Source organism: Bison bison, unplaced genomic scaffold (assembly GCF_000754665.1).
Source record: "Bison bison bison isolate TAMUID 2011002044 unplaced genomic scaffold, Bison_UMD1.0 scf7180017864050, whole genome shotgun sequence".
NCBI lineage: Eukaryota > Metazoa > Chordata > Mammalia > Artiodactyla > Bovidae > Bison > Bison bison.
The window spans coordinates 6,244,477-6,264,900 of NW_011494622.1; the positions used below are offsets into that span (position 1 = coordinate 6,244,477).

Consider the following 20,424-nt stretch of genomic DNA (forward strand, 5'->3'; position numbering starts at 1 on the left):
TTAGGCTGACTCTCCTCTGAGTTAATTAAATTCAAATAAGTATCTTTCCATTCCCTGGGACTTGGGAGGAGGAGTCCAATGCACTTGAGAAGTCACAAAACAGCCATTAGATGTTAATAACTAAGAACTGTTCCAACCTCTGCTGCTTTCAAATGAGAAGACCAGAAGCATAAAGCTCCATTGGGCATTACTAACTTCCTGAGGCACTCAGCTGCTGAAAATGAATTCTTCAAATAATAGTTTCCTTTTCCAAAATTTAGTTGGATCAGATATTTTTAGTTTAAAGGTCCTAATGAGACTTTGCAAGAACATGCATAGCAAGGGCAGTTCCTGCACAATAAATCACTGGAGGTGTGCCACCTTACGGCTAGAAGTCGGAATTAATAACTTTGTTGATTTATGGCAGATGTTTTTTGCTTAGTGGTAGCCCACCAAAGCACATGTTATACAGCAAACTCCATGAGACTCAGAACCATTTCTGTCTTGCTCACTGCTATCTACATCGCACTGAGCAAAGCCTGGCAGATAGGTGCTCAAGAAAATTTTTTGAATGGACAAATATAAGTGTTATCTAAGTGCACGGCAACCTTCTCTGGTCAATTCCATCGAAATGCAAGCAATCAGAAGAGTTTCAGTCTTCAGAACGAAGAAATAGAAAGAAGCTATTTTGAAGTGAAAATGCTTTTGCTTAGTAAATTCCTTGATGGGGTGGAAATCATAGACTAGAAGCTTGAGGGACAGAGTGAAAGCCTTTTGCTTGAAACATTGCTCCTTGAAGATACATTGCTCTTCATATACAAGGGGTTTGCACATATATTTCTCAATTATTATTTCTATTGCATCTGTCTAGTCTCAGCCCCTAGCCCAGTGCCTCTAAGTTTGAGCTTAATAAATGTATATTTAAAATTGCATGAATGTTTATTTTGGTCAAATTGATCATAAGGTATATGCTCAGAATTTACAACTGTACAGATGTGCTTCTTCCAAGGCAGCCTGTCCTTATCTTTAGTCTTCTTCATGACCAAGGGTTCTGTTGAAAAGAGACTGGATGAACATAATGGCAGAATCAGTAGATGTGATTCTTGGCAGTTCCTCCATCTCCAAAATGAGAGTTATAATAGCACCTAATCACAGAGTTATTTTTACAGACTAGATGATTTCACATATGTAAAATATAGAACATTCCCTGGCACTTAGGCTTTTAGAAAATGTGATGCATTATTATGTTTGTTGTTGTTACTGTTATGAGTCACAGCTTCAATTCCTTGTACCTCGGAAGACTGTAGCTGGCTAAAAGGGAGTCGATCTAAACTAACAAATCACTGTAGTAAATTAACCAGAATGCTTGGTCTTTTTTAATTTTTCCTGTAAAATAGGAATCTTTTTACAGAGAATTTCTAGAGATGACATTTCCATCTAAAGCAAGAAATAGACTCTTAATGTTGAACAGTACAATTTCTGACTAAGCAGAAAGGTGTAGACACATCAGAGCAGGTGGCTCAAGGTAGACCACGGTGCGCTGTGTCCCTGACAAATCCATCAAGCAGGACATGTGCCCGGCCTCTGTCCAGAGCCAGGCCAGTTCCCTGTCTACTTCTGTGGGCCCCCTTCCTTCACCTGTTCTTGCCTCCTCTCCACTCACTCTCTCTTCTTCTTATTTCTGTTCCTCAAACTGTGTTTCTTCTTTGGTGAGCTGTGACTGGGAGGATGGGATACATTCCCTCTGTAGGCAAATATCCATAGTATCTACTTGGTGACCCTTGCTGTGTTCTCTGAATAATAAACTGGCAGTGCACAGGAGTAGAAGGGAACTCTCCACAGTGCAGTGATTCTCAAAATAGCCTTGGGAGATCTGCTAGGGATCTGAGTAATTTTTATCTTATATTTAATTTTGACAAAATTCTTTGAAAATTAATATGAGCATTTTCTCAATCATCTAGAGGACCATCTTCTGGTTGTATATTGCTATGAAATTTCAGTACGCACCACAGATATTGTTGTATATTATCACATAGTGATAAATGATCATCTAAAATATTTAGATTAATTTATGTTATATTCTTCCAACTGGGATCAGTAGAATCCTTGAGATTACCTTGGGACTCCGCAACTTCTTAAGTTTGAGAAACAAAAAGACATACTGATAAGACTGAAGGGAACTAGAGTCCATATAAAATAAAAAAGTGAATACGTGGTTTTCAATAGAGGTAGAAAGTAGATACAAAGAACTCCAGGTGAAATGTATGATGAGTCTTAATCTTCATTAACAAATACAGAATGAGGTCTAATCATGTACTAGAATTTCTTAAGTTCTGTCCACACAGAAACACACAAAACTTTGTTGTTGCCCTCAGAAGTTTGATAACAGAAAAGTAAGACAGTCATCAATCAGGGCCTTCATTGTCAGCATTAGAATAGAAGCATTTTTAAAGTGCACAGGTAACACAAACTTCTGCTTTAAAAAAGAGTTGGAAAAAGCTTCAGAGTGAAGATAATATTTGAGTTGGGTCTTGAAGCCTATCTGGACATACATGAAGCATAGAAAGATGGGAGTGCAATGAGAAGGAAGAGGACATTCTGGCAAAGAAACAGAGAGAAGGTGTCTGTAGGAACTAACAGACTTTAGCATGGCCTGAGTTTCAGTTTAGTGCAGAGCAGGACAAGAACTTGGAGACGGGAATGGGGAAAATGGACTTTGAAACCAGATTTTGAAAGCTCTTTTATACCCTATTAAGCAGCTAGATCTTTACTTTATTGGCAACAGTAAGCACACAGAAGTTTTAAAGCAGGTTAGGACATGATACATATTTTTCCAGGAAATAACAGTCAATAGCATGGAAGACAAATTAAAAGCACCAAAGAATGGATGCTTTCAAACTGTGGTGCTGGAAAAGGCTCTAGAGAGTCCCTTGGACAGCAAGGAGATCAAACCAGTCAATCCTAAAGGAAATCAGTCCTGAATATTCATTGGAAGGACTGATGCTGAAGCTGAAACTCCAATACTTTGGTCACCTGATGCGAAGAGCCAACTGACTGGAAAAAGTCCTGATGCTAAGAAAGATTGAAGGCCAAAGGAGAAGGGGGGTGGCAGAGGATGAGATGGTTGTATGGGACCATTGACCCAAGGGACATGAGTTTGAGCAAGCTCCAGGAGGTATTGAAAGATAGGGAAGCTTGGTGTGCTACAGTCCATGGGGTTGTGGAGAGTCAGACACAACTGAGTGACTGAACACACATGGAAACTAGTTAGTTAGAAGGTTATGACAACACCCCTAGCAGTGGCAAAACCAATGAGAGTCTCTGACTCAGATCTTATGACAGAATTGGAAGAGACAGAAACAAAACAGTAATTTTGTGGGAAAGAAAAATGAAGCAAGATTCTGTAGCTTCTAGTGTAGAGCCTGAATAGATATGGAGGGGACTGACAATGAGATAGGAGATTCAACAAAGAAAAATAATTGAGCTGCTGGTAGGCTATGATTGAGAGCAATGATATGGGTTATTATGGAAATGCACAATGTGACTTGATTTGATTAATTGTGAAAGAACCTACCTTCCTCTCCAGGTATGATCCTTTCCTTGCATCTCACTCACTTTTCAACTCATTTCATTTCAGTTCAAGCCCCCAAATCCCCAATTAATCTGCTTTCTCAAATACCAGCAAAGTGTTGAATCATTAAAACCAATATTCTCTTTCCAGGCCTCAACTTACTTGTTCTTTTACAGAAATTGAAATTAAGTATTGATCTATAGCTAAGGCAGCCATATACTTTATTGTTCAAACAGAAACTTCTGATTCTGCAAGAGGCACTATTAATAATTGTGTTGGGATAGTCCCAAAGAAACCAGAATATTTGGTCTCCAGAGAGTCAGAAATACGCCAGGTCTGGAAATTGTCCCAGAACTGGCAAGTATATCTTGAGAAACAGTAAGGCCACCCAAAGTTTATCTTGAATAATGGTGGAATAAAGAGTCTGATATTTCAAAGACATCAAAAATTTTCCTTTGTCTATCAGCACCGGGCATACTCTGGTGAGGATTGGGGAGGGGGAGAGCCTTTCCTGACAAGGTCAGAGGAGCAAATGGAGGTGGGGGTTGGGAGGCAGCATGATGCTTTCCAGGCATCCAGGCTAAAACACCAAAGACAAATAATATAACTTCCAATTTTGCCCAGTTGCCCTAAGAAAGAAAATCGGTCACGTGAAGACACATGTTGGCTCCTGCATCCATAAATTACTTGAGTGACACATAAATGTTGGAGTTCTAAATGGGTAGGAAGAGATTCTAGACTCAGATGATTCTGCTTATTTAAAAAGAACTATGCAATAAGTGAGGAGAAAACAAACAGTAACAACAGACTGCAAAATATTAATTATCTCTTGATTTTTGAGACCAAACAGCATGCTTAGCACTAAGCTAGACTTACAAAGATTTCTGGTTCTTAATTTCACAACATCTCCCTGTGAAAAAGATACATATCTACCTTATAATGTCATTTGTTAATCAAAGTGTTGTAATTTCTAACTTCTAAAACCTGTGTATGGAACAGAAGGATTAAAAACAACCATTCCTGGATTTGTACTATCATATGCTAATCTCCACATTTTTAATTTTCCTAAAACTTGACCATCAGGAAGACATTTGTTATGCCTTTCCAATTTGCAATTTTAAAAGACCAGACTTCTGCAGAGAATATTGATGCTTTAAAGCATTTCTAAAGCTATAGACCATCTGAAGAGGGTTTCTTACTGGGCCTAAGAGCCACTTCATTATCATTTAAAAGCAATGCAAGCTTTGGACTTTGAAAAAGTGCATTTTTGCCAAAATACTGCTAATGCTGACATATTATGGTTTTGTGCCTTTGATTTGTGATAGAAAATGTTTTTTTTTTAATAGAAATCATAGTGGTTTATATGTAATTGTTTTTCTACAACTAAAAAGCCCCAAATTGTATTTTCTATTTTAGCAACTGATCATACACTTTAACCTACAATTTATAACCCTATATGGCTATCATTTAACCTTTAAAAAGTGCCATTAATATCTTCTGAACTACAGAGAAGTTAGCTACTGTTTCTGTTCAACGAAGGAAATAAGAAAAACAGACATATCAAGTGAGGATCAAAACGAGAGAACAGAGGAAAAGTCCTGAATATAACATTTAAAATGTTCTATCTGATTGAATTTTATGACGGCCAGAGAGAGAAAAATGCAAAGCCCCATTAAGAAGTAAGTTTAAATATGTGTTATTAATCTCCTAGGCTGGCTGTTTCATAATCTTAATTATTGAACTATAGCATATAAAAGGCCTTAGCCCTGAATTAGAGTAAGTGACATGGTAGTATAGGCATCAGGGGAAAAAAAAAAACCCTGCTGATTGTAATCAAAACAACAAAATTGCATTTATCTACCTATTAAATGTTCCAGTTTTATTCCAAAATGAAAGGAAGCAGATAACCAATGCAAAAAAAGTAAGGAGGAGGGAAGGGAGGTCCTTTTGTGGAGACAGGGTAAAGAGAATATACCAGTGCTGAGAGTGCCAACTGGACAAACCAAAATCATCTTCTGGATAAGCCTAAGAAATCCATTAAATATCATTAAATTCCTATAAAATCTAAACTACTTGAAGTAAGAAAGATTTGTGATTTGGCTATTTGAAATAGCCAAAAAGTATTATGATAGTTTAGGCCTCTGGGATTGTTGATGCCTGAAGAGGAAAAAAAAGAAAAGCTTTTCCTTTAATGATTAAGAAAAGACAGGGTTGGATTAACAGTAACGGAAATAACTTCACATCCACTGCCTAAGATATAATGAACTTAAATAGAAATGTGTGTTTAACTTTTTTCTATGTTCTACCCATTTGGGGGCAAATAATTTAATATAGCTAGCATTTTATATTTACTACTTCAGTAAATAATGATACTTCTTAGCAAAAGCTTGAGTGCATTACAAGATAAAAGTTTTCAGATCTAGCTACTTCACCCTAGGGAAATCTAGTTGGTAGATCCATATAGTCATAACCCAAGGTGCAGACTTGTTGAATAAATTGTAGCCATAGAGTCAGGAAGGAAAAAAAATGAGCCTCCACAAATCTATTGCTGCAAATCCAAATCTAAAATTGATGGGGACAATCAAAGAGATAGAGAAAACTTGCTTTAAGAAGTAAAACTCAATTTCCTCTATATCACTATGTCTTTCAATGGTTTTCTGAGAATTCTGAATTGGTTTTTGGTAGAAATACAGTTTTGAAGATTGGCTGTTATCAACAAATATTTTTTCTGCATCTACCAAGTGTAAGTAAAACCAATTTTCTCTTAGCTACATCCCCCTAAGAGGATTCCACTGGCAGTTTTCCTTTGTCTCCTTCTACTGCCATGGATCCCTAGCCATGAGATCTCGGTCTTCTTCAAAACACCCCACACGCCTATGGGTCCAAAAGTTTCACATAATAAGTAGTTTTCTGTTTCTCCCAATGACTGAAGTCACTTCCATGGAAGAAGAGATGAAGCATCTCATGAGTTCAGTTGGCATCTGAACCAGTGACAGGTCTGACGTCAGTGCCAAGGGTAGGGTCAACTAACACTCTCAAGGTACCACCCACCCAGATGAAGAGGGAGACTGGTTGACATACCCCATATTTAGCCAGGCTGGAAGAGCTGCTTTCCGACTATGGGATTTAGGGAATAGGAAGCTTTGCTTATGGAAACACATGAACGATGAAAGTAAGAACTCTGGACCAGTTTTGACTCTGTAAGTGAATTCGGGCCCTGCATTTCAAGAAAAAGGGCTTCTGAAGTTTTGACCCTTTTAAGTTCAGCTGCTTGTTCATCTCACCATGAGAGGAATGCACAAAATCAGAAACGCATAAATAAGAGGATGTTTGGAGGAAATTGTTGCTCAAAATATATGCATTTTCAGAAAAATGTAGCTTAAAAAAAAAGCAATTCCATACCGGAATTAAAATTCAACTGAAAAGACAGACTTCTAGCAGCCTAGAAGAAACAGCTTTTATATCAGCTTAGTATCAGTGAACTTAAACCAGATGAATTAAGCTCCTTAAAATTATAAAAGCTGATTCTCTCTTCTTATAACTCAGTGAATTTTAAAAGGACAAGGGTCTCAGGTAAGGAATGCTTTGTAAAATGTGTCTCAGTTTTGTAAACTGCTCCTTGGCTTCTAGAATTAGAGGAGTTTCAGATTTTTATAAATGTTCATTCTGTTTAAAATTCAGTTTTACTAAGTTTAACTTCAGATATAAATTAATTTTAATATTAAAAAAAATCATGCCTGTTGGCCTAGGAAAATAATGTCTTTCCCATTAGAAACTATATCTAAATTTTAAGGACTCAACATCATAAAAATGTCCATTCCCCCCAAATTTATCTACAAATTCAATATAATGACACAAAAATTTTTTACCTATAATCTGACAAGCTGATTCTAAAATTTATGTAGTAAAGGGCCAAGGAAGGTAGGGGTTTATTATCAGATAGTGAAGTGAAGTGAAGGTTGCTCAGTCGTGTTCAACCCTTTGAGACTCCATGGTCTGTAGAGCCCTCCAGGCTCCCCTGTCCATGTAATTCTCCAAGCAAGAATGCTGGATTGCCATTTCCTTCTCCAGGGGATCTTTCCAACCCAGGGATCGAACCCAGGTCTCCTGCATTGTAGGCAGATTCTTTACCATCTGAGCCAACAGGGAAGCCCTATTATCAGATATATTGAACCTTATTGTGAAGCAAAGGTAATTAAGATAGCATGATATTTGTCTAGAGATAGACAAATAAGACGCAAGAAAGGAGAATGGAAACTACAGGAATAAACTCTCACATTTAGAAATCTGATCCTTCATGAAATGGGGCTTGTAGTACAATGGTAAAGGACAGACTGTTCAGAAATGGTATGAGCACATTTAGTTGTAGATACAAAATAATAAAAATTATATTTCTACTTCATATCCTCTCCATGTGTAACTTTAAGGCAGATTAAAGAATTATATGTTTCAGGCAAAAGCACAAGCTTTTGAAAGACAATAAAAAAATATCTCCAGATAGGATATTGAAAAGGACATAAAAGGCAACCATAAAATAAAGACTGATAATTATACTATGTTAAAATAAAGAACTTCTGATCATGAAAAGAAACCATTAAAAAGTGAAGGCACATGCCTCAAATAGCAAGGATGTGTTTGCAAAACACAAAACCAACAAAGGTTTGGTATGAAGAGCATATAAAGGATTCTTACAAATGAATTTTTTTAAATGACAAATAATGTAGCAATTGGCGAAAGATAAGGGGTTTCTCAATAAAGGAAGCACAATGGATGCCTCACAGAGGAAAACACTTTCAAACTCGTTAGCAACCAGAGAAAAGCAAATTAAAACTACTCTAAGACAGCATTTCCCATCCACCTGTGGCGCACATGTCACTGTCTTATTTAACTTTGTGCCTTAGCTTCTCCATTCTGAAGATGAGGATAATTCTTCTCATTCATATTCCCCTCAATCTGCTCTGTTATTCTACCTTCCTTTGAATTCTAATACCCTGCTTCCCTGGTGGCTCAGTGGTAAAGAATCTTCCTGCCACTTCAGCAGACCTGGGTTCGAACCCTGATTTGGGAAGATCCCCTGGAGGAGGGCATGGCAACCCACTCCACTGTTTTTGCCTGGAGAATCCCATGGACAGAGGAGCCCAGCAGGCTATACATAGTCCATGGGGTCACAAAAGTGACTTCATGACAGGTTTTCACTTACCATTTCTATTATATCCTTTCCTTTCACCTATATAACAATTCTAATGAATTTAGCAGGAACCAGGAATTTCAACTTGTGGAAAATATAAAAGGCTTGGAAATGGAAATGGAATTTTCAGGCCACCAGATGTCTTTACACATAAACATAAATAACACTGCCATAAAATTGACCCCAGCCTACCTTTTAAGTAGGAAAATACTCTCCTTTAATTCAACTCCGGTAATTATGGATGATTCATTTGCTACTAATTTGCTGAAAACCCAATTTGGAAAATGCTAACAATACATATATTAAGCCTTAAGTTAATACATGACATTCAACAGAAATCTGTTCAGTCTGAGACTCTTCTTCTAAGGAAGTCTTTAGACTGTGTTTCCTAATCAGTATAATGAGCTTTCTGGAATTTATGAAAACTAAGCCTCCTTTCAGCTCTAAAGTTTCAGCTCTGTGTTTTCACTATTAATGATTGTTTACTTCTATAAAGACAGATTGAAGAGCTATTATGGGTCTTCATTTTTCTTCCTCATCCCGTCTGCTTCTATGTGTAACTAATGTTCTTTCTTTCTCCATGTCTTTATCTGTCTCTCACTCTGGCTCTTATCGTCTCTCACACTATTATTCTTTCACTCATTTCATGATTTTAAAAAAGTTAAACTCAGACAATTCTCCTAACTTTTTAACATTGTGAAGAGTAATCCTCACAATACTAAAAAGCACTGCTAACATTCTTCATTAGACAATACCTAGTTACAAATTTAGCCAAATAAGGGTAACCCATATTGGTACTTCTAACCATGATCTATTTTTGCGTACACAATGATACACATTCTTTTTTTATGAACCAACCAACCATCTTCCTGTTATTAGAAATTTGCTCCCCTAAGTCTTCCAGTCATCTTTAAAAGTTCTCAAAGCAATTGCTCACAACCTCATCTGTCAGCAGGAGACCAAACCTCCCTTCCACTTTACTGGCCACTTTGCTCTGGCTCCCTGGGAATTCATCTGGGGAAGTTTACCTCTCATCTGCCCTTCTTGAGAAATGCACTGACCCTGCAAGATGCTGACTCCATAAGCTGGCGAAGCCCTGTCCCTATGGTGACAAAGAATCATCAGGTTCCAGGCAAGGTAGAAAGAATGGCTTCCTCTCTAACACATCTCGTACCTTACCATCTGGGCAAGGAGATAGTTCTGTTTCTGTGCTCATCTCAACTTCATGAAAAAGAGACTGGCCAGGTTCTGGTCTTCTCTAGGGCAGTCCAAGGCAGTTCAAGGGGCGTGTATGGAGTAGACCCCTTTCCCATGAGGGAAGGATAGAACCTCATTCTAGCCCCACTTAGAACTTCAAATCCCTCACCCGGTGCTCTCCTCCTATATAATTCATCCCTAACGTTATTTATCCTTCCAAAAATCTATGTATTTGTAACTCTGAATTTAAAATTCTCCCTTCCTCCTGGACCCCTAAGCTGCTTCTCCCTTCCCCACCCCCCAACCATTCCAGTTTAAAAAAACGGGCTTTGGGTTCCCTGCTTCATATAGCAAATTCCCACTGGCTGTCTATTTTACATATGGTAGTGCACACGTTTCGATGCTACTGCTCCCTTTTGGTTCTCAGGGAGCGCAAAGCCAGTGCTTTATGATGACCTGGAGGGTTGGGATGGGGGCGGAGGTAGAAGGGATCAAGACGGAGGGGACATATGTATACTTACAGCTGATTCATGCTGACGTATGGCATAAACCATCACAACATTGTAAATTATCCTCTAATGAAAAATAGAAATTGTAAAAAAAAGGAAAATAAAAAGCTCCCATGCCTGTCAAAGATATAAGCACACCGTAGAAGAAGATAGATCCCTAGCCCAAACATTCCTAGGGAGATCGTTAGCTAATTAATTAGATGGTGTCCCATAAGACATGGAATTTGAACCAGATGAGTGATCTTGGTGGGAAATACTGTCTATCACTTCTAAATGAGAGAGATAAGTTTAGTATAAGTGTTAGTCATTCAGTCGTGTCTGACTCTTTATGATCCAATGGACTGCACCCAGCCAGGCCCCTCAGTCCGTGGAATTCTCTAGGCAAGAATACTGGAGTGGGTTGCCATTCCCTTCTCCAGGGGATCTTCCCAACCCAGGGATCGAACCTGGGTCTCCCACCTTGCAGGCAGATTCTTTACCATCTGAACTACCAGGGAAGCCTAAATGAAAGAGAAGCCAGCATTTATCTGCCTTACTGAAAGTTTGAGTCCATCTTCCCACCTAGCTTTCTCAAGCCTCTCTGTCTACAATGCTGTAACTTTTTCTGACTGCATATAAGTAAGTGCAAAATACTTGAAAATTGTACAAAATTGTAAGAAAACTGTAAAAGTCACTTTGAAATGTTATCACACTGGCACAATCTCTGTTAAGATCTTGGCCTCTCTACTTCATGCTCCTCTTGTGAACATGCAAGTAAATACAGATTAATTTTACATACATGAGATCATATCGTACTCCCTGTGTACATCTTTGAAATGTTTAATGCTGTCTTTTTTTTACTGCCCCCACTCTTATCAAGTTTTTCATTCCTCATAACATTCTCTGAGAATATCTTTTTGTGGGTATTTCTCTCTCTCTCTCTCTCTGACTGCAGAGTTGCCTTAAGAATGAGACCACAAGCATTCATGTACCCAACCAGTTCACTAAAACTAAAATATTATCAATACAGCTGACATTTCTTCCTCATCCTTCCCCCAGTGACATCCTCTACACATGCATTAACCATTACCCTAGCCTGGGGCTTCTCATTTGTGGGGAAGAATCTGTGTGTCATATACATCTTTGTCCCTCAACAAAATATAACACTATCTTAAATGTTTTTAACCTTCATGGAAACGCTTTTTTCCACTTAACGTGGAGATGAGGAACTCTAGTTTATTCATTTTGGGTACTTCGTATTCTACGAATACACAACTAGTTATTTATCTGTTCCCTTGTTAAGGGACTTTAATATTGTTTTCAGCCTATTGCTATCCTGAGGTGTGCTGCTGTGAACATTCTTTCCAGGTTGAGAGGTGGTACGGCACCGCAGGTTTGGGCATGGATTCCAGTGTCAGGTTTTGTGAATTTGATGTATGGCTATCCATTCAGTAGCTAAGCAAACTTGGCAAAGTTATTTAGTCTCTCTGGGCCTCAGCTTCCCATTTTAAAATGAAGATAATGCTGACTACTTCATAGAAATATTAAAAAGAATATTCGCCTGAGGCATATGTAACTGTGATTTTTGTAGGTCAAAAATAGTCAAACATCAGCATTTTCAAATGGTGCAATGTAATAAAGGAGCTACTACATATAATATGCTTATGGGTGTACCTGTACATAAATTGGAGAAGGAAATGGCAACCGACGCCAGCATTCTTACCTGGAAAATTCCATGGACAGAAGAGCCCAGTGGACTACAGTCTATGGGGTCGCAAAGAGCTGGACATGGCTGAGCGTGCATGTACACACGTACATAAATACTCAGTAAACATGAATTGTCATGACAGTAATGATGGTGATGATGTCTCTTCGTGTATTTACATATCAGACTTCCTCTGGCCTGTGCATGTGGGAACAGAACTGCAGGGTCACAGGATCTGTATAAAATCAATGCTTACTTCCAAAATATTCTGCAGAGATTTCCTATCCAAAATATTTTTACCTTTCCCTATGTTTGGTTCTTCTTTAATATAGTTCAACCAAGTTTATAATACTGTTCATAAAGGTTAAGTTTTTCATCCCTCCTCTTTCCCCTGCCCTACACCCTCTTCCTCCTTCCATTGTCAATAAAATATTTTAAAATTATACATTCTAGATATTGATTTCTGATATATAACAATTCATTCAGTGGTAGCAGTAGAGTCAGTCACTCAATCGTGTCTGACTCTTTGCAATCTCATGAACTGTAGCCCGCCAGGCTCCTTTGTCCCTGAGATTTTCCAGGCAAGAATACTGGAGTGGGTAGCCATTCCCTTCCCAACTCAGAGATCAAATCTGGGCTTCCTATATTGCAGGCAGATTCATTAGCATCTGAGCCATGGGGGGCGTACATTTGATAGTGGGGAGGCTTTAATATTCCAGATTCAAAGGTTCACATCGTCTGATATTAAGGGTGGAGAGAATTCTGAGACTCTATTCAGGTCTTGTGACTTTTTCATATTTTTGATAGATCATCATGACCTTCCTGAGTCAATGATTAGACAGTCAAATGATCAGATGCCATTTTTGCTTTTATGGGTCAGAAAAGCTTTTTGCCAATCTCTCACTAGAATGGCCACCCAGAGGTCTTAGACACTGTTCCTCTGGATTTCTTTTAGCTCCCAAAAGAGAAGAGTCTGCTCTAACCCTGTACCCATAGGCCCAGAGGGAGCCCTTGGCTACTTGCTCTCTGCTACCAGACCTCTTCTTAGCTGGTCCCAGCAACCACAAGTGGTGGCTGAATTGAGCTGCCATCTTCCCAAATCCCTCTCCATTATTCTGTATTTTCCTCTCTCCATTCAAAGGATCAAGAGATTCATTCCATTGCATAATGTAAGTTCTTTTAGTCCCAAGAACAAGGTTCCATCTAAGAATAGATACATACTGTTGAGAATGCCCAATTAAACCAAAATTTCATTAGTTATATGAGCAATAATATGACCTAGAAATTTGTTAGTAATAAGGGAATGCTAAGTTAATATAAGCTATTATTAGTAATGAGCATTGTGAAAAGTTTCAGGATAATGCATAGTAAACAATTTAATGCCAGATGATTAAATATTAAAATTAAATAAATTAATTAAATTTGGAAAGAGATAACTACAAAGAGAATTTCCATAATAAAGTACAGAGTAGAATATTTTCCAGATATATGTGTATCATATTTGAAAGAAATATAACTATCTAAAATGTAATTCTTTCTGTAATTTTCTTATGCTAGGAATTATCCCCTCTCTTTCATTTTTTCTTAAATCTATCTTTTCCCTATCTGCTGGACCTTTTCCCACCAGCACTGAAATCTAATTTAGTATTTGCCATTCTTAAAAATAAGAACAAAGCAAATGCCTGCAAGCGTAGTTCTCTCTCCACTTTTCAAAGCCAACTTTTCTGAAAGCATTAATTACAGTTTCCGTCTCCTCCTCTTCAGCGCCCATCTACTCCTAGCTTCTCTCATGATGGCTCACCACAGTCACACTCTACACCAAGCTGGCATTTGCTGAGGTCACTTGCCATCTTCCTCAGGGCACCTTGGAGTCTGATCTCCCGGAACCTCTCAGAAGCTCCACGCTCCGCAGTACCACTCTCATTCCCTCCTCCTCCCCTCCAGCTTCTCTTCCTCTGCAATAATCTCTTTGCCAGCCTCTGCTTCTCTCTCCAGCCACAAAGTCTAGCACTTTCTTTTTCATCCTAGGCATATACATTTTTCATTTCCAGCACATTCTAGACTCTTTTCCACATTCTGTTCCCTCTTCTTGTAAGGTTCTTCCTTAGTTTTTCACATGGAAATACTTACCCAGCAAATGCTACTTGAAAGGGAGGCCCCCCTCTGACCTCCCAGCCTGATAAGGTCCACCTATTTTATATTCTCCTTGCAATCAATGATTGCCTTTCACTAAATACATATATACATATGTGTTTATATGCATATATTATTGTTATAATTTTGACAAAATAAACATTCATGTAAGTTTGTGTTGGATGTTTATGTCACAACTAAATTCTAAGCTCCGCTAAATCATAAACTCTAACTTTCTTATTCATTCCTACATCTCCATAATTAGCATATAGTAGCATAGTAAAATATTACACTTTTTAATTGAATAATTGTATTAAAAAACTTTTTTACATATAACCCATACAGAAAAGAACATGTGGAATGAAAACGAAAATAAAATTTTCCTACTTACAGAGAGATCCATTGGAATATTTCCTTGGATTGAGAGCATCCTTTGCTGTGAAGAGAAATGGATGTTATGTCCAGATGGTACTCCACTAATACTGGTATAATTTGCCTCATGGTTCATATCATTGAGTTTTTAAAATATTTCAGTATACTGACATATCTAAATGAAAACTTTTATCTGAAATTGGCTGTATTTTCATGTGAGTATTATCATTCTTGAAGAAAAGGTAAGGTACTTTCCCATCAGAATGATTTATATTCTGAATTGTTAGTTGCTCCGTCATGTCTGACTCTGTGCAACCCCATGGACTGTAGCCCAGCAGGTTCCTCTGTTCATGGGATTTTGCAGGCAAGAATACTGGAGTGGTTTGCCATTTCCTTCTCCAGGGATAGTCCTGACCCAGGGATCGAACCTGGGTTTCCTACATTGCAGGCGGAATCTTTACTGTCTGAGCCACTAGGGAAGCCAACATTCTGAATAACAATTATTCAGAATGTTTAAGAATTAAAATTTTAAGACAAAAGCAAAAAGTCAAGGTAGATTTATGAGAATATTTAATAAAAGCTTTTTCTGTGTTATCACTGAGGGGAAGTTTATGTTCTTTTTATTATAGGATGGGAAAACCTCACTCTGCACAGGAATCTGATGTTTCTGATTCAGAATTCTACATATTGTCACTTCCCGAGGGAGCAAGACAGTCATTCCATTATATGGGCCATTTCCAACTGGGCTGAGAAAGAAACACTGAGACTATTCTTTGGAGAACTATTCAACTCTGGGAAAGGATTATGTAACCTAATAAGTTTCATTAAAATTTTTTTTTTCATTTTATATGTTTCTCAGGAAAAAAGGTCTTGCGTGTAGTCATTAGACAAGGATCATAATCCTCATTGGTAATGTGTGATACTTAGCAGATGTTATTGGCTCTGCTAAATGGCTTGTAAGATATTAAAATTAATTTTATCAATAATACAATAACATGATTTTAAAACAAGAAGAAAATGATGGGAACAATGAGAATGCAGTATATAATCTTCAAGGAAAAGTTATAAATATGGACTTAAACCACAGGTACACAGACATTTTTATCGTTTTTGCATCCCTGTGCCCTAACATGAATGCCAGAGGCTCACATCCTAAATTATCATTACTGCATCTTTTATCTTCTTTATGCTTAAAGAATTTGAAAGCTGCTATTTCTTACTCTGCTTCAAAGCACCTACCTCGAGGTGGGCATGCTGTATTAATTGAAGTGACAGGGTGCCTATAGTAAGTCACGGCTTCTCCACTCTGTATCCTGTGGATCAGATACATTTTATAAGCCTCAGAAAGGTGGTGATGAGCGAACTTCTTACCGAATTACCCAGCAACAGAACCTATCTAAAATATTTCAGAATATCAGCTAGTTATCTCCCTTTCATCTTCTCTCATTCTTTTACCCTCCTTCTCTTCCTCCCTCCCTCCTTACCCATCCACTTAACCTAGTTGTCAACTGTCTCTCTCTATATGTACCCCCATCCAATCTCTCCCGAATATTCTGTTTGTCTTTGTAGTACTCATTGCCACCAGCACTAAGTAAGTAAGTGTTAGTCACTCAGTCATTTCTGGCTCTTTGTGACCCACGGTCTGTCCATGGAATTCTCTAGGCAAGAATACTGCAGTGGGTCACCATTCCCTTCTCCAGGGGATCTTCCCCACCAAGCAATCGAACCTGGGTCTCCTGCACTGCAGGCGGATTCTTTATCAGCTGAGCCACCAGGGAAGCCCTCCAGCACTGAGAGAACTTCTATGCTGCTGCTGATATTCCTTACTTGGTAGCGACCAGTGGTTACACTTGAGCAATGGAATTATTTCAAGCTGTTGGGCACTCGAAATGCAGCTAGTGCAATGGAGAAAGTGAATCCTACCTATTCAATTTTAATTAATTTAAATGTGCATTTAAATAACCAATATGGCTAGTGGCTAGGATATAAATATGAACAAAAGGCAACCCTGACCTTTGGAACATCACATTCCAGGGCACTTTTACTGACAGCATCCTATACGGGATATCCGGAGGTTTCTTGCATTAGCAAATAGCATGTTCCTTATCACATGTGAGTTCAACAAACTAAAAAGACAATACAAAGCCAAGGCAGATAAAGCAAATTTATATATGCATAAATAGACTCAAGACAGCAACAAAATGCAATGGTAAAAACCACATTAAACAACAAAATGGAGTAAGTAGGCTTAGCTGAAGGCATTCGTTTTCCCAGTGTTTTATATCCTCCTTGAAATAACTTTTATTGATGGGTCCAGACTTTTTTCCAGGCCAGGCTCTTCTATCATCTAGTTGTGTGACACCAAACAACTCGAACTGATTGCTTTCCATGAGCCCCGAGTGGCTAAAACTAGGTGTGGGGTCAATCATCTATAAAAAACTCCTGCTGTAACACTGCAGAAGTCAAGCTCTTGGAGACTTTTTCCATGGCATCTTTAATTTACTACTTAGTTTGCTATGTTTTAAATATTAATCTAGAGATGTGGGAGAAATACTTAAGTCTTCTCCATGTCTTTATATTTGCAGTATTTTTAACACAGATACTAAGTACAGTCTTAGGCTGTGGTGAGAAAGCAAGAGACAGACAAGGAGAGACAGAGAAGGCTAAACTGAAACTATAATTAATTTTCAATTTTAGACAGCTTTTCTTTTGGCAAAGGATGGTCTCCAAGTACAATTATGTGTGTTGATACGGCATGGTCTTTCATCATACAAACAAAAATGCCCCTAAGAAGTATGGGAACACTATGCCTTTATTGGTTTATAGGAGCTCTCTATAGCTCCCACTAAAAAGATGGCCTTTTGAGAACATGCTATGAGTGTTTTCTAGAAGAGAATCTGTGTAAAGAACTGTTTGTCTAGACTATATCCATCTTGCTTTCTTAGAAAATTTTTCATAAATATTTAGGAGCTAAGGTCTGGTGTGGTGTCTAGACTATTATGAAGGAAACTCCAATCTGTGTTTACTTAATAACGCGATACTGTGGTTCCCAGAGTTTGGGCAGCCCATGAGTTGCTTTTACTTATAATTTTGAATAATTGTGGTATTTAATTTCCCTTTTCCCAGCCATTGAATATCTCAAAGAGTTATTATTTCTTCTTTCTCTACTTTCAGGAAAGATTTATAGTGGCATTAAACACATTCAGTAATTGTGATAGTCACTTTTGTAGATAGAAAGCCTAATTCAATTGTTCCTGTATAGAAAAGATGTTCAGTCAGTTCTCTATTATCCCCACTAATGGATGGAAGCAATCGAGCAGATAATTTAACTCACCAAAAGGACCAAAATCCATTTTATATTTTACTCTGGAATATGCTTTCATATTTACATTTGAATGTGGGCATGATTGATGTTCAGCCATTCAATCTAAACGATGAAAGCAAACATGTGGAAGGTCTATCAGGAGGAGCAGGAATGATGCCTGGGTCAGACCTGCCTCGCTCTCCTCAGTATTCTAACCTTCACAATTCATGGCTGAAAATGGAATGCATCACTTAACATACTGATGAGAAACAGGAGGCTGGAGCAGAATTTCCTTATTTCTCTAAGTTTCTGGCTCAGACCTTTCCTGGGAGAGAGACACAATTAAGCATTCTGGTTTAGACCACTCCTTTTCCAGCTTCTGCTGGAAGAGAAAGGTTTAATTACCCATGAAAGTGAAACTGTCAGTCGCTCAGTCATGCCCGACTCTGTGACTCCATGGACTGTGGCCTGTGAGGCTCCTCTGTCCATGAAATTCTCCAGGCAAGAATACGGAATGGGTAGCAATTCCCTTCTCCAGGGGGATCTTCCTAACCCAGAGATTGAACCTGGGTCTCCTGCATTGCAGGCAGGTTCTTCACCATCTGAGCACCAGGGACACTCACGGTAGATGATAAAACCAGTAAGATTCCGTATCGATATCACTTTGAAAGGCAACTGAAGAAGCCCCTAGACCATGCTTTGTTTCCACTTGTTAAATATTTCTGTAACCACATTGCACAATGCAGACGCTTGTCTTCTTTCTCAGCCTATTGTAACAGGGCAGCTACGACTGTAGGCATTTCAGACTCTACAGAGGATGCTGCCTGTGTGTTAAAGCTGTTCACACACAGGTATATGTATTACTTTGCTAATGAAAATTTCTGGTATTATTTTGCCAATAATAATCAAAATTGTGATCATAAAAACATTACATATTTAGATAAAACGTCTTTTATCGTTTTGGGAAAAGTGAATTTCAGAAGTGCCCAGATGGCACCCCACTCCAATACTCTTGCCTGGAAAGTCCCATGGACGGAGGAGCCTGGTAGGCTGCAGTCCATGGGGTCACGAAGAGTCGGACATGACTGAAGGACTTCACTTTCACTTTTCACTTTCACGCATTGGAGAAGGGAATGCAACCCACTCCAGTGTTCTTCCCTGGAGAATCCGAGGGATGGCAGAGCCTAGTGGGCTGCCGTCTATGGGGTCACACAGAGTTGGACATGACTGAAGCGACTTAGCAGCAGCAGCAGCAGCAGCAGCAATCTTTGCAAGCATATCAAAAAGTAAACTGCTTTTGTGATAACATGAACATACCCACATACAACTTTTTTAAAGGACTGTTTCTTGCCAAGAAATAGGCATCAAAAGGGACTCTTCAGGGACTTCTGTGGTAATCCTGTGGTTAAGAATCTGCCTGCTAATGTAGGGGACACGGGTTCAACCCCAGTAAGGGAAGATTCCATGTGCCGTGGGGAACTGAGTAGTTCCTTAAGTGCAAGCTCTGCACCAAGAGACTAGCCCCGACTCACTGAAACTAGAGAAAGCCCGCGAGCAGCAAAGACCCAGCACAGCCAAAAATATATTTTTTTTCAAAGTGACTTTTCAATTATTATTCACCCTTAAATTTGTGGAGAAAAAAAAAAACTAAAATTTGTATATTTTTGTTCTTGCCTAGGCAAGAATACTGAAGTGGAGAGCCATTTCCTTCTCCAGAGGATCTTTCCAATCCAGGGATTGAACCCAAGTCTCCTGCATTCCAGGAAGATTCTTTAACATCTGAGCCACCAGGGAAGCCCTAGTTTGATAGATTGATGCAAATATGCTGGATTTGCCCACAAATCTTCATTCTGAGGAAGTCAATTATTAATATCCTCTAATATTCTAGAATGACTGCAACTCAATATATAAATTTAAAACCTGATGACAAAATGTTGAAGTCTATGCTTAAGTAATCCATAAATTCATAAATCAGATCAACATTTATTCCATTATAAGATGGTTGATTACAAAACATTTTCACTGGACTTTGTCTATGATGATGCTATGAGAACACATTTCTTTTATCATGAGAACAAGTTCCAGAGAAAATGCTGAAACCCGGTCAGCTGTATCCGTTAACTTCAGTTTTGGTCATAATATCCCTGGGTCTCTTTATCTCTTTATCTTAATTTTATAATTCAATACTGACATCACCATTTTTTTAATTATTAAAGAAATTCAAAACAGTTCTCAATTAACTGGTAACTCACACTAAAGGAAGATCTAGTGGTCACTTCAGTTCAGTTCAGTTCAGTCACTCAGTCATGTCTGATTCTTTGCAACCCCACGAATCACAGCACACCAGGCTTCCCTGTCCATCACCAACTCCCAGAGTTCACTCAGACTCACGTCCATTTAGTCAGTGATGCCATCCAGCCATCTCATCCTCTGTTGTCCCCTTCTCCTCCTGCCCCCAATCCCTCCCAGCATCAGAGTCTTTTCTAA

At 38.5% G+C, this 20,424-nt stretch overlaps 2 long non-coding RNA genes across 2 annotated transcripts in view; both read right to left on the minus strand.

The window, feature by feature from the left end:
- Positions 1 to 14,697, minus strand: part of LOC104985566 — a 215,038-nt gene extending 200,341 nt beyond the window's left edge. Inside the window, exon 1 of the long non-coding RNA XR_824922.1 lies at positions 14,653 to 14,697. This is a non-coding gene — a long non-coding RNA (uncharacterized LOC104985566). The remainder of the gene's footprint in view (positions 1 to 14,652) is intronic.
- A 1,175-nt stretch (positions 14,698 to 15,872) lies between these two features.
- LOC104985567 lies at positions 15,873 to 20,283 on the minus strand. Its single transcript, XR_824924.1, has 3 exons — positions 20,190 to 20,283; positions 16,647 to 16,759; positions 15,873 to 15,946 (listed from the first exon to the last, which is right to left on the minus strand). It is a non-coding gene; the product is annotated as an uncharacterized LOC104985567 (long non-coding RNA).
- Positions 20,284 to 20,424: the final 141 nt, after the last annotated feature.